This window comes from Anthonomus grandis, chromosome 4 (assembly GCF_022605725.1).
Source record: "Anthonomus grandis grandis chromosome 4, icAntGran1.3, whole genome shotgun sequence".
NCBI lineage: Eukaryota > Metazoa > Arthropoda > Insecta > Coleoptera > Curculionidae > Anthonomus > Anthonomus grandis.
This window is the reverse complement of record NC_065549.1, coordinates 6,262,151-6,275,785: the sequence shown is the minus strand read 5'-3', so window position 1 is coordinate 6,275,785 and position 13,635 is coordinate 6,262,151. Positions and strand designations below refer to the sequence as shown.

General features: G+C 29.9%; 1 protein-coding gene and 1 long non-coding RNA gene across 3 annotated transcripts in view; both read left to right on the top strand.

Annotated features, from left to right (window-relative positions):
* The window catches only part of LOC126735397 (sestrin homolog), a 242,178-nt gene that overhangs the window by 73,348 nt on the left and 155,195 nt on the right, over window positions 1–13,635 (top strand). The window lies entirely within an intron of this gene.
* LOC126735404 (uncharacterized) lies at window positions 13,072–13,438 on the top strand. The gene is made up of 2 exons (XR_007660393.1): window positions 13,072–13,216; window positions 13,274–13,438. It is a non-coding gene; the product is annotated as an uncharacterized LOC126735404 (long non-coding RNA).

Genomic DNA, 13,635 nt, shown 5'->3' with positions numbered 1-13,635 from the left:
ATTATATAGTTTCAAAACGATATTATGAGGTCCGCAGCTATATCTAAAAATAGCGATTTATTACGCGAAAAAATAACAAAACCATAAAGTAAGTAGATCCTTTCGGGAACGTCGGTGGTATGTTATTGTTACGTAACCGAGTGACACAGATGTTCCTAATCGAGAAAAAAAAGTCAAACAAAATTCGCCCGTCGATGACATTTTTTGGCGCACGTTGGCGAATTATTTTTGAGTCGATTCGATTTATTTCGGTTGTCGTTTGTCACGAAAATAGTCCGAAAGGACTAAATTTGGCTCGGCCGGACATACATATAGTCACACCACACATCTACGACTTACTTAATAATCTAATTTATGTTTATGAACAATCGTGGCCAAAAAAATTAAATGGAAATTGTTTGGAAAACTTTCCACAAACGAGTCCTGCTTAGTATCCTCGTTATCCTATATAATATCGAAAACAACCTTGTTTACTGCATTAGCCAGATATAAGAAAAAAAGCCTCTTCAAATTGAGGGCAACGACTTAAGCCATAAAATTAAATTGGCACAGTGACGGACTTTATTACTGTAAAATTGCAAGTTTTCACTGGATCTGGATCCAGTTTATGTAAAAAAATACAATTTCCAGATGTAATATGGAAATTATTTAAAAATATTTCATTGTTTAAGTTGCGGCCCTATCCCAGCCTAATTTAATTTTTTGGGTTTATAATACGATAGTATCGTGCCTGAGTACAATATTGATTGTCGCGATAGAGAAAGACGTGGAGGGGGAGTAACATAAATATACCAATAAATATTGAGTATATCAGCATAAAAATGAGGGTTACAAGTAAAATTTTATTCTAGTTCTAGACTGTAATTATTTCGTTACTTTTGTGATTATTTCCTTACAGGAGAGCCTGTAAGAAATAGAATAATTTGTCTCTTATTGACAACCGAAAATCTTGAGCTCAGTGGTTCAAATTTTATAATTATTGATTTTTAGAGACTCAAAAGGCTCTTCAAGCATATTCTGGATAAATTATTAAAATCCATATAATAAAAATCAAGATATTGACACTTTTCTCCAAGGAGGACCTGTAAAGATAAAATAATTTGTCTCTTATTGGCAATTGAATATCTTAAGTTCTAGTGTTCCAAATTTGATATTTATTGATTTTTAGAGACTCTAAGGGCTCTTCAAGTATTTTCTGGAAAAATGATTAAAATCCATACACCTAAAATCATGATATTGACACTTTTCTCCAAGGAGGGCCTGTAAAGAAAAAAATATTTGTCTATTATTGACAATTGAAGATAATGAGTTCTAGTGCTTCAAATTTTATAAGTATTGATTTTTAGAAATTCTAAAGCCTGTTTAAGCATTTTCTCAAATAATAAATAAAATCGAAACACTAAAAATCAAGATATTGATATTTTTGTCGCAAGAGTGCCTGTAAGAAATGAAATAATTTGTTTCTTATTTGCAACTAAATATATTGAGTTCTAGTGCTTCATATTTTATAATTATTGATTTCTAGAGATCCTAAAGGCTCATTAAGCATATTCTGAAAAAATAATTGAAATTAATGCACTGAAAATCAAGATATTGACACTTATCTCAAAGGAGTGCATGTAAGAAATAAAATAAATTGTCTTTCATTTGCAACTGGATATCTTGAGTTTTAGTGCCTCAAATTTTATAATTATAGATTTCTAAAGATCCTAGGTTCTTGAAACATTTTCTGAAATAAAAATTAAAATCCATGCATTAAGCATCAAGTTATTGACACTTTTGTTTCAAGAGTGCCTGTAAGAAATAAAATAATTTGTCTCTTATTGGCAAATGAATATCTTGATTTATTGTATAATTATTGAGTTCTAGAGACCCTAAAGGTTCTTGATGCATTTTTTGAAAAATAAAATAAAATCCATGCACTAAACATCAAGATATTGGCACTTTTCTCACAAGAGTGCCTATAAGAAAAAAAAAATGTCTCTTATTGGTAACTGAATATATTGAGTTCTAGTGCTTCACATTCTAAAATTATCAATTTCTAGAGATCCTAAGTATATCATTAAGTATATTCTGAAAAAAATAATTAAAATTAATACATTGAAAATCAAGATATTGACACTTTCGTGAAAGGAGTATCTGTAAGAAATAAAATAATTTGTCTCTTATTGGCAACTGGATATCTTGATTTATAGTGCTGCAAATTTTATATTTATTGATTTCTAAAGACCCTAGGGGTTCTTGAAGCATTTTCTGAAAAAAAAATTAAAATCCATGCATTAAGCATCAAGATATTGACACATTTGTCACAACAGTGCCTGTAAGAAATAAAATAATTTGTCTCTTATTGGTAACTAAATATATTGAGTTTTAGTGCTTCACATGTTGAAATTATTAATTTCTAGAGATCCTAAGGGCTCTTTAAGTATGTTCTGAAGAAATAATTAAAATCCATACACTGAAAATCAAGATATTGACATTTTTCCCCCAAAAAAGTGCCTGTAAGAAATAAAATAATTTGTCACTTATTGGCAACTGGATATCTTGATTTGTAGTGCTGCAAATTTTATATTTATTGATTTCTAGAGACCCTAGGGGTTCTTGATGCATTTTTAAAAAAAAGTTTTAATCCATGCACTAAAAATCAAGATATTGACACTTTCCTCAAAGGAGTGCCTCTAAGAAATAAAATAAATTCTCTTTTATTGGCAACTGGATATCTTAATTTGTAGTGCTGCAAATTTTATATTTATTGATTTCTAGAGACCCTAGGGGTTCTTGAAGCATTTTCTAAAAAAAAAATTAAAATCCATGCATTAAGAATCAAGATATTGACACTTTTGTCTCAAGAATGCCTGTAAGAAATGGAATAATTTGTCTTTTATTGGCAATTAAATATCTTGAGTGTTAATGCTTTAAATTTTATAATTATTGATTTCTAGAGACCCTAGGGGTTCTTGATGCATTTTTTGAAAAAAAAATAAAATAAAATCCATGCACTAAAAATCAAGATATTGGCACTTTGGTCACAACAGTGCCTGTACGAAATAAAATAACTTGTCTTTTATTGGCAACTGAATATATTGAGTTCTAGTGCTTTACATTTTAAAATTATTGATTTCTAGAGATCCTAAGGACTCTTTTAGTATGTTCTGAAAAAATAATTAAAATCCATATACTGAAAATCAAGATATTGACATTTTTCCCAAAAAAGTGCCTGTAAGAAATAAAATAATTTGTCACTTATTGGCAACTGGATATCTTGATTTGTAGTGCTGCAAACTTTATATTTAATGATTTTTAGAGACCCTAGGGGTTCTTGATGCATTTTCTGAAAAAAAAAATTAATCCATGCACTAAAAATCAAGATATTGACACTTTTCTCACAAGAGTGCCTGTAAGAAATAAAATAATTTGTTTCTTATTTGCAACTAAATATTTTGAGTTCTATTGCTTCATATTTTATAATTATTGATTTCTAGAGATCCTAAGGGCTCATTAAGTATATTCTGAAAAAATAATTAAAATTAATACACTGAAAATCAAGATATTGAAACTTTCCTCAAAGGAGTGCCTGTAAGAAATAAAATAAATTGTCTCTTATTGGCAACTGGATATCTTGAGTTTTAGTGCCTCAAATTTTATAATTATTGATTTCTAGAGATCCTAGGGTTCTTGAAGCATTTTTTTGAAAAAAAATTAAAATCCATGCACTAAACATCAAGATATTGACCCTTTTGTCTCAAAACTGCCTGTAAGAAATAAAATACTTATTTCTGTAAGTGTAAGAAATATGTAATGTATGTAAGAAATAAAATTTGTCTCTTATTGGCAATTGAATATCTTGAGTTGTAGTGGTTAAAATGTTGTAGTTATTAATTGGACGAAAGTGCATGTGTTGGAATATAAACAAAAATCAATTTTCTAATAATCTTTGTACAATACGTTACTGTTAAGGCTCCAGACATAATTTTTATTTATGTGACATCGAAAAAGAACGGAAAGTTGTTTTTATAAAAGGAGATTGAGATTGATTTGATTTTATAAAAGGTGACTGATTAGGCATGAGCGTTATGAATGGTTATTATGCTTTAGTCGCTTATTAAATATAGAGTATAGGTTTCAATAGAGTTTTTTAGTTGATATAGAAAAGTCGCGCGGGTACCTTCTTAGTATTTCTCACAGTAATAAAAGTTAATCAAAATAGAAATATTTGAATTTTATTCACCCCATATAACCAATACTATGGTAGTAGGAAGAGTACAAAAATTGAATATTCCCCCTCTTCTATGTGTGAAAAAATTAAATCAAATAAGCAATCATTTTCGTTAATTAAAAAGGACAAATAAACACGTCATACTCCCTCATAAGTTTCTTTTAAAATGGTTTAAAACGCGTTTTATTTTTCTGGATCCGGTCCTGGATCCATCAGTTTAATCGCCTGCCAACTCGGGATATAAAAATAAACATAATTGTATAAAATGTGTAGAAAAATTAAATGCGGCTCGGGTTGGAAAGATCACACAGTTTACATGTGATCGACAGAGATCATTGCCAATGTTTCTCTATTAAGAATTATGAAAACACTATTTTCTAACGTTTTATTATTACTGGAATTGATTTCCGGTTGTGGTCGCATTAAAAGATGCGATATTTTCCTTATAAGTTCCTTTGGAACATACATTTGTAGTAATTGAATCTGTATTAAATCCTATTGATCATTGAATTATTTCGTTTCTCATATCACTAATCGTTAAAGTGAATGAACATTTAAAAATTTGAAATATTATAAAATAAAAACGTTTCGAGGAATAATCTCGGAACAAACACGGAGCAATTTTTCGACCCAGTCGGTTATAAAATATCTAAGAAAAACCATCCACACTCGATAACATACATTCGAACCCTCACGCAAGTGAACGCAGGATTGCGTAAGCCTGTAAAACTAATAATAATGTATTACATTAAATTGTTTGTTCGGCGTCCAGCAGTCACTCGCCGCATTTTAATATTATTAATAACAATGATCCATTATTTATTTATTTGCTAGAAGTTCAAACAAAAGGGAAGGAATTGGGTTGATATCGTATACGCGTCCCCGTTTCAGGCCTATTTTATGTTGTCTCGAACTGATTAATTAAAATTAGGACTAGGTCAGATCAGTCAGTCAAATCTTGAAAAAATACAGGAAATAAATGTACTCAAAGTTCAAGTGTTGTCCAAAGGAAAATGTGAAAGTGATGAATTGCAAAATTTGTGGGCAATAATAATAATAATAATAATATGTCTTTATTAAAAAAAAGCAATATTAATCTTACAATATTACTTAATATTACATTGCCAAAGAAGGCGAAGATTAGCTTAAAGCTACTCGTTAACTCTTAACCTTCCTAACATTCACAGTTTAAATGAAGAAAACGAGAAAAAAACAAAAAAGAAACAAGTATTTATCTTCTAGAAAACTAGACTATATTTTGGATTGATTTAAAAACAAAAGTTTATAATATGTCCTCTACACATTTAACGAAGTATTAAATATTGGTTTATAAGTATTAAAGAACTTAACGGCATTATAAGTAAAAGATCGCTCGAACAGAGCCGTGGAATGGTGCGGCATGGTCAAGATATTGTATCTAATATTTCAAGTATGAACCTGGTTTCTTGGTATTAACTTTTCAAAAAGATATTCAGGACTTTGACTAACATATAATCGATAAAGAAAAGTAGAAGTGAAGAATTTGAATAGGTAAGGAAGCGTTAACCACCTCAACTGAAATAGAGGCTAAAAATAAATCTACAGCAAGTATTCTGCACGCGCTGCAGGCGGTAACGATTTATTTGGTCTAAGCAAGAATAATAAACTATAAGGCAGTAATTTAAAATAGATAAAACAAGAGCCACTACGGGTTTTTTCCTAGTTTTAAAATTTAAAATGTGTTTATTATTGGCATAAAGCATACGCATGCGTAAATAACACCTCTGCAAGAGAGTATTAACATGTTCCTTAAACCTTAAAGAATTGTCTATTTTAAGTCCCAGAACCTTCGCAGTATCAGAGAACAAAATAGTTTCGTTATCCAATTGAATGTGAACAGTTTCCATTATATTTTTATGTGATCCTCGGTTTGAAAACAAAACCATTTTTGTTTTATTAGGACTAATGACAAGGTTATGCTCTTTTGAAAATTGATTTATTACGTTCAGATCAGCGTTAATAGTATCAGCCACGTTTTCAAAACTAGCAGAGTCAAAATAATGTATGTATTGAGTGTCATCAGCATACTGATGTATTTCAGAATCTTCAACTAGACCGGGTAAATCTGAAGTATATATAAGAAATAATAATGGGCAATGGCAATGGTAACATATTTCATAGGGAATGATAAAAAAATGCTATTGTAGAAATCCTGTGCTGTCAAAAAAAGTAGGCGAGAAACTTACCAAATCAAACTCAAAATTCGCAGAAAAATACTATAACTGAAAAAGCTACTAGCAGAGGCAGAACTTCCACTAAAAAATCCAAACAAAATAAAGAGAAAATAGGCTCAAATGAAAATATTAATTTATGCCTATGTGGTCTGGCAGTTGCGTAATAAAATCGATATTGGCCTGATACTTCTTTATTACTATGGTTATGTCCAGTCATGTTTGTCATATGGCATAATGTGTTGGGGTAACTGTTCTAGAAGTGGTGAAGTTCTTACAGCCCAGAAAAAAAGTAATTAGAACTATTTTATTTAGAAAGAAAGAAATCTAAAAGAAAATGTATAGCCTTATACATTTTCTTGTAGAACACTCTTTCCAGACTTGAAAATTATGCAATTTCCTTGCCGTAACCTGTCTGACTATTCTTTGTCTAGAGGTACCCACTATGAACTCAGGATTAATTAAATTTGGATTTACCCAAATATAAATTAACCAAAGTGGCAAACAGCCCAGTAGTTTTACCAATAAAATTATACAATAATCTTCCCATTGAAATAAAAAAAAATTGAGAAGGTTAATAATTTCATTGAAAGAATTATTAATTAAAAATTCCTTTTATACGGTAACAGAATATTTAAATTGCAACGTCTCGTCTTTACTCCCATAATTCGTATTTGTTTATTTGTTAAAAGCTCTAGCTTTCTTATAGTCTTAGTTTTTAGTTAATTGTAGATTTTTTATTGTTTTTTCTTAAGGCCTTTTAAAAGTTGTATGTTTAGGTCCTATAGTTTCATTTTTTGACATTATCCGATACTTATTTGTATGAGTCTATGGAAATAAATATTTGAGTATTTGAGTTTTGCCTTCCTTAACCCTTAGAACATTGAATACACTAGAAGTATACTAGAAGAAACATTGGCTGCTTTGGATTGGTAGAGCGGATATTTTGTTGTATAAATATGCGTAGAATCCCATGTTACCAGTGATTACTCAATTTTAACAGAACAAAATAAAGTGATATAATAAATTATTATAAATAGCAGAAACTGAGTTGCATCCTTTATTATAAAGCAAAAGAAAGAGTTAAACTCGTTTAATAATTAAAACTATTTTGTATTATATTTACATTAAGCACTAATAATAATTAATATTTTTAATTTGGATTCTTTAAATTACCAAATCTCCATACACGCAGCGGCAACGCTGTAGATTTTGCCCAGAAATATTCTCGCGATAAAGGTATTTGGCAACTGGGCTCGTTGTTTCCTTTTTGGAAGGTTGAATGTGGCAAGATGGCCGATTGACTAATTTTTGACGTACATCAAATATGACAATAGTGACATTTTAACTTTTTTTTTAAGTTCTCTTTGGGTGGAAAACAAGCCAAGCCCTCATGATTTTCTTCCAATTTAAAGTTTTTAAGTAATTTTATACCTTTTTGTAGTTTTTTTGAGTCATGGATTGATCAATTATTTTACAAACGTGCCAACATCGAATCATGGTGCAACTACATAAAGCAGGAGACACGTAAATTTCAATTATGACATATCTAAGTGTTTTCTAATAAAGTTGAGGTGCATCTTGGATGTATTATCATTATCCAGGGTATAATTATAGATTCAATCCTATTTTGGACGTATCAAATCATTCTCACAAAAATTGGAGGAAGATGTGTCGTGTAAGTCTGACTAAAAATCTCACCAATTATCAAGTTTGCATTGTTTCAAAAACTGATTTCCCTAATTGACTTAATCCACCTTAAGTTATACACATTTTGGCATAACCATGGTCATTTAGTTAATTTAGAGAAAAAGTTTTGGTTGGTTTATTAATATTTCTTTAAGAACTTCTCTTTTTGTGACCAGCATGACATTGTAAAATAACAGGTAACACTAGCTTAAGAATTTATAAATATTTAAAAGATAGAAATCAAAAGCCAACTTTAAAACCACAACGACAATCTTTAAGCGTTGGTCATTCTAAAAAACAGAAAAAGTTTTGACAATCTAAAATGCCTTAAAAAAAAACAAAAATCTTGAATATTTTCATTTAGTGTTCATGATACACAATCAAAATCATTTTATTTTAGTAGGTAATATCTTATTTTTAAAAAGTCGGTTGAGCTTTTTGAAAATCATTGAATTTAAATTATTTTAATTATCGCTTAAATATTTTAAGCTAGCTAATTTGTTAGTAAATGCTTTGATTTTTACAGTCCTATTTTATTTACTGACCCATATTTAAAATCGTTATTTGCCTAAAGTAAAATTATAGACTAACATAAAACCCTTTAAAGTATTATTTAGAACCTTAATTGCGATCACAACTACTGTGATAATCGATACTTACTAATAATAAAGACTTACATATTTTGGATCATTAAAATGAAATACTTATTAAGATAATTAATTTTAACCTGATCAGGATATAATGTTGTATACACAATATATCAAAATGTTTTATTATGTTTCATATTCCATACTTACTGGAGATAACTCCACTGACTTGTGACATCTTTAGCCGACTGTGACTAACCAAAAATCAAAAGTTGTTTTTGTTTTTATTTGCCTATATTAAAAAAAAAATAATATGAAAGAAAAAAGCATGCATTTTAACTTGTATATAATGTATTTGTGTTTATCTAGTCATTATTAATTAATTTATTCACAATGAGAAGCCAGATTTATTTCAAAAAATAGGTTCAGTTTCTGCTGTTATAACAGTTTAGATTTTTTTGTGAATATATATTATTTTGTTACAACTGTATAAATGGTTATAAAATATATATGATTAATTTTTTTTTACGTATGTTACATGTCTCTTATAATGTTTTAAACTCTTATGAAAACAAAAAAAAAGTAGAAATTATTAGGATTTTCATTTAAAATATGCTTTATCCCTGCAACAATTCAATTTTTTACATAAAAGGTTTTATTAATACCATACTTACAGTTTACAGTATTTAATTTAGATAATATTGTAACTATTTTTATGCGTTTTAAAACCCTTTGTTAAATTTATTTTAATTCATCTTAAAATAAAATATTTAAAAGACAATTTAGTTTTGTTTTTTTTTATTTGAAATTTGCCTAAATGTCCTAAATAAGCAACATCTTGAGAACTAAATTTAAATCTAATAAGATTTTAGTTGATGTGTTAATTCTTGAATAAAGTGATGAGGGATCTAATATTTATAATATGTAACATTGAAAATTAACAATTTTAATAAAATGTGGGTATTTCTAAACTGATAAACGTATTGTTAATTTTAAAATAAAATTCTATTTAAATATATCTCTTATCACTCGTCAGTTAACGAACCAATTTCTTTAATTCCGCAAAAACTCTAAATTTCGCGCAATAGATCAGGATTAAATTTCAATAAGTGCACCTTTCGTACAGTATTAATAATAATACTAAGTAATAATATAATAAATATAAAAGTTGTTAATTAATAATATTAATTAGTATTAAAAGGATATTTTCAGTGGTTTTAGTGCATTTTTTAAATTAATATTAAAACTACAAACTCCCTTTTTGCTGGGAAATGTTAAAGATCAGATCGTTCCTTTCACAGGTCAATGGTGTCATCCTTCTAGGTTATATTATAAAAGACGGCATACTTGTGAAGTATCTATTAAGTATTGGAGACCAAAATATTAATAAAAATGTGTTATTAAGTATATTATTATAGTTTAGCAAATTTATTGCTTATTCGAACCCGAAATGCCGCAACATTAATGTGTGCAAAAATGAAGGTAGTGTCTGGTCGATATCCAGCAACCAAAATCAAGAACGCAGCATATGTCGTTTGCCAGCAACATATTTATAGTCGGCACCCATTATTATTTAATCAGTATAATGCCCGTATCTCCTGGATTTCCAAAGGAGTTTTAATAATTTTTTGTCTAGATATTAACAGTAGATAACTAAATCGATTTATAGTGGGTATAAACTGCGACAAACTAAGGAAATTAATTAAAAGTTTTACTTTCAAAGGATTTGAATTAAACTTTTTTCTATAATATATAATAAATATCTAAACGGTTTTGAGATGGTCGCAAACCTCTACAAACGAAAGTTTTTTGATTAAAAATTATCGATTTAGATGTTATAAACGGCTATAACTGCCAAAGGATATGGATAAAACTTTTCCTTAAGCCTAATTTACACGAGCAAGCAAAAAACTATCGCAAGTTTATATCTGAGAGCACTTAACCAAATAATTTGCATAATGTAAAAAGTGTCCGAGAGTTCTCTCCCAGCGAGCAGCAAAGCTTGCGGTCAAGTAGTTGCGTCATAAATTATTGCAGGTCTAAACAAATCAGGACAGTTCTTTAGCAAGTTATAATTTCTTTTCCGTTTTGTTGAAAGTTGGGTGCAAGTTAAATAGTGCAAGAAAAGCAAAGTGGAGGGCAAACGTGTATGGTCCAAAGAAGATACGTGCGAATTAATAAGTATTTTTGAAGGGTTTCCGGAGCTGTGGCAAATAAAATCAAAAATATATAGAGATAGAAATAAGAAACAGCAGGTAGTAAAGCTTATAGCAGAAAAATGTAATACAACTGATGCTAAAATTCAAGGAAGACTCCATAATCTGCGCACTCAAGCAAACCAGGAGTGGAACAAATTGAAAAAAAGGAAAAGTGGTCAGGACACTGATGAGAACTATAAGAGTTCCTGGGAATACTTCGATTTAATTAAGTTTATATTTGATCAAAACATAACATCAGGGACCGAGGATAATTTATTGGTAAGTAAAAAAGTACTACAGTTTTAAATTATGTATGTTTATTGAAGTTTTACCATTATTGTAAATATGTTTATATTGCCAAGAAACTTCACCTTCCGCCGAAACAAAGTAATCACGAAATTCTTCACGGATTTCTTTAGCTATTACTGAGTAATTGTGAACATTGTCGTTTTGAAGTGGTAACATATTGTCTCTAGGTAGTATAACCATTATTTAGAGTTAGCAGTCTCTGCTGCACGGCGACGTGCTCGTATGAAAGATATGCCTATTGCTGAATTGCTGATCATGATCGTGCGTAGAACTTGAAAACAAATATGAAAAAATATTTTATGGTTTAATTTTACCTAAAAACAAAAACCTTTGTCAATCAATAACTTGTAACATCATCATTATCCTCTGAGCATTAACAGAAACAGCACACACAAAAAAAAATTGTTACGCTCTCCATTGACCTTTGTCTAGTAGCAGCAGACAGCGCCTAAAATATATTAATGGCGATTTCATCATTGTTGCTTAATAAATATTCAACATTTTTCAAGAAAATCGGATCCTTTTTCACCAAAAGTACGTCGGGTAAAACACCATTGAAAAGAATTTAAGAGAATACTCAAATTGCTCAAAACACTATATCAATTTTAAAAAGTGAGGTATGGAAGCAGTATACTTTTTTATTGAGGTTTCAATAATTTACTTAAGTTGTTTTATAGTTAACTTATATTAATAAAGAATATACCAAGATGTTAGCTGAACAGTTAAGGCAAGAAAATGCTCGTTTGATAGCTGCCATGGAAGATGCTAAAAGGAGGCTTATTGCTTTAGAAATGCAAAATAGAGTAAAACAAGTACCTGTTTCTTTTCAGCAAAAGGTGCTTGAGAAATGAGAAATTGGCGTTTCAGCAAAACCTTCATTGCGCCAATTTCTCATTTCACCATTGTCACCATCAAAAGTACCAATCGGCGCATATTCATTTATAGAGGTGTTACGTGACATAAGAAAATTATGGAGGACACATATTGTTTTTGTAATTGTTATTGCTTTTTCCGGTGCTAGCGGAATGGGTTTTCTTAAAATTCGAAATCTAGTTTCTATTATGCCAAATACATTCTCCACGATTCGTCTGGCTCTCGAGAGACGATAATTGTAAATACGATTAATACCAGGTTGATTTCTACATGGATATGGTTTAAGCGCAAAGGCATCATCGACAACGACTAAATATGGTACTTGCTTTGTTCGCCCAGGTAATGGCTCTGGGGGAGGCAAATTTATTGTATTTTCTTGCAAGGCTGTTGCTAATCCGCTATTATTAAAAACTCCTCCATCAGATACTCTCCCATTCGCTCCAATATCGGCATATGTAATTCTATAATTAGCATCGGCAAGTGCCATGAGAACAATACTATTTGTCCCTTTATAATTATAGTAATAACTTCCACTGCCAGGAGGTGCTTGTATAACAATATGCTTTCCGTCTAATGCTCCCAAACAATGAGGGAAGTTCCATTTTTCTTCAAACTGTTTTGCAATCTTTTTCCATTCTTTTTCTGTAGTAGGTACTTAAAAGTTGAGCTTTTGTTACATTTTGTAGGATGTATCAGAAAAGGCAGCTGAAACGTATTTGCAAGAGTCAAGTCAGGCAACTGAGGTAACGCCCAAGACTGCCATTACTAACAAATGCATAAAAAAGAAACGTAGTGCTATTGACAATGATGCTATGGAAAAAGCCATCACCGAACTTAATAAGCCATCCGATGAATATGATATATTTGGAGAATTCGTTGCTTCTGAATTAAGAAATTTAAAATTTGACCAGAATAAAAGGAAATTAAAACGAATAATTCAGAAAGCTATTTTAGACATGTCCAAAATGGACGATAATGAAAGAAGTTGATAAGCTACCCCAACACATTCACATACATCAGTCAGTTTCAATCATTTTGAAGATCATTTTTATTCTGTTTCATCATCACCACATTTAACCCAATTGACTCAGTCACATTCACAAACATCTTCCACTGTTCAGTATCAAGAATTAGGTAAACAAGAAAAATAAATCGTTTTATTATTTTTACCTTAAAGTATTCATTTTTTAGTGCCTCGTTCAGAGCCTGACAGCATTCCGGAATTATCGCTGAGATCGTACATACAGGGATACGAAACAGATACATAAGGGAATGGTATGAATCATCTGAAATCAAAAAATGTTTAAGTTTTGTTCTGGTTTTGTATAAAAAAATAAAATATTTTAGTTATTTGTATTTGAAACTTTTTAAAACTTACATGTGGCCAAAAACCTCAACGTTAGCGCTAACCGTTCTGTTGGTTTGATGGATTCACGCATATTTGTATCTAATTTTGATATTTTGTCGGAAATTAAATGCAGTAAAAAGTTAAAATCGGTTTCTGACATACGCACGAAATGTTTAAATTTGTTTGGATCTTCACTTCTTAACTT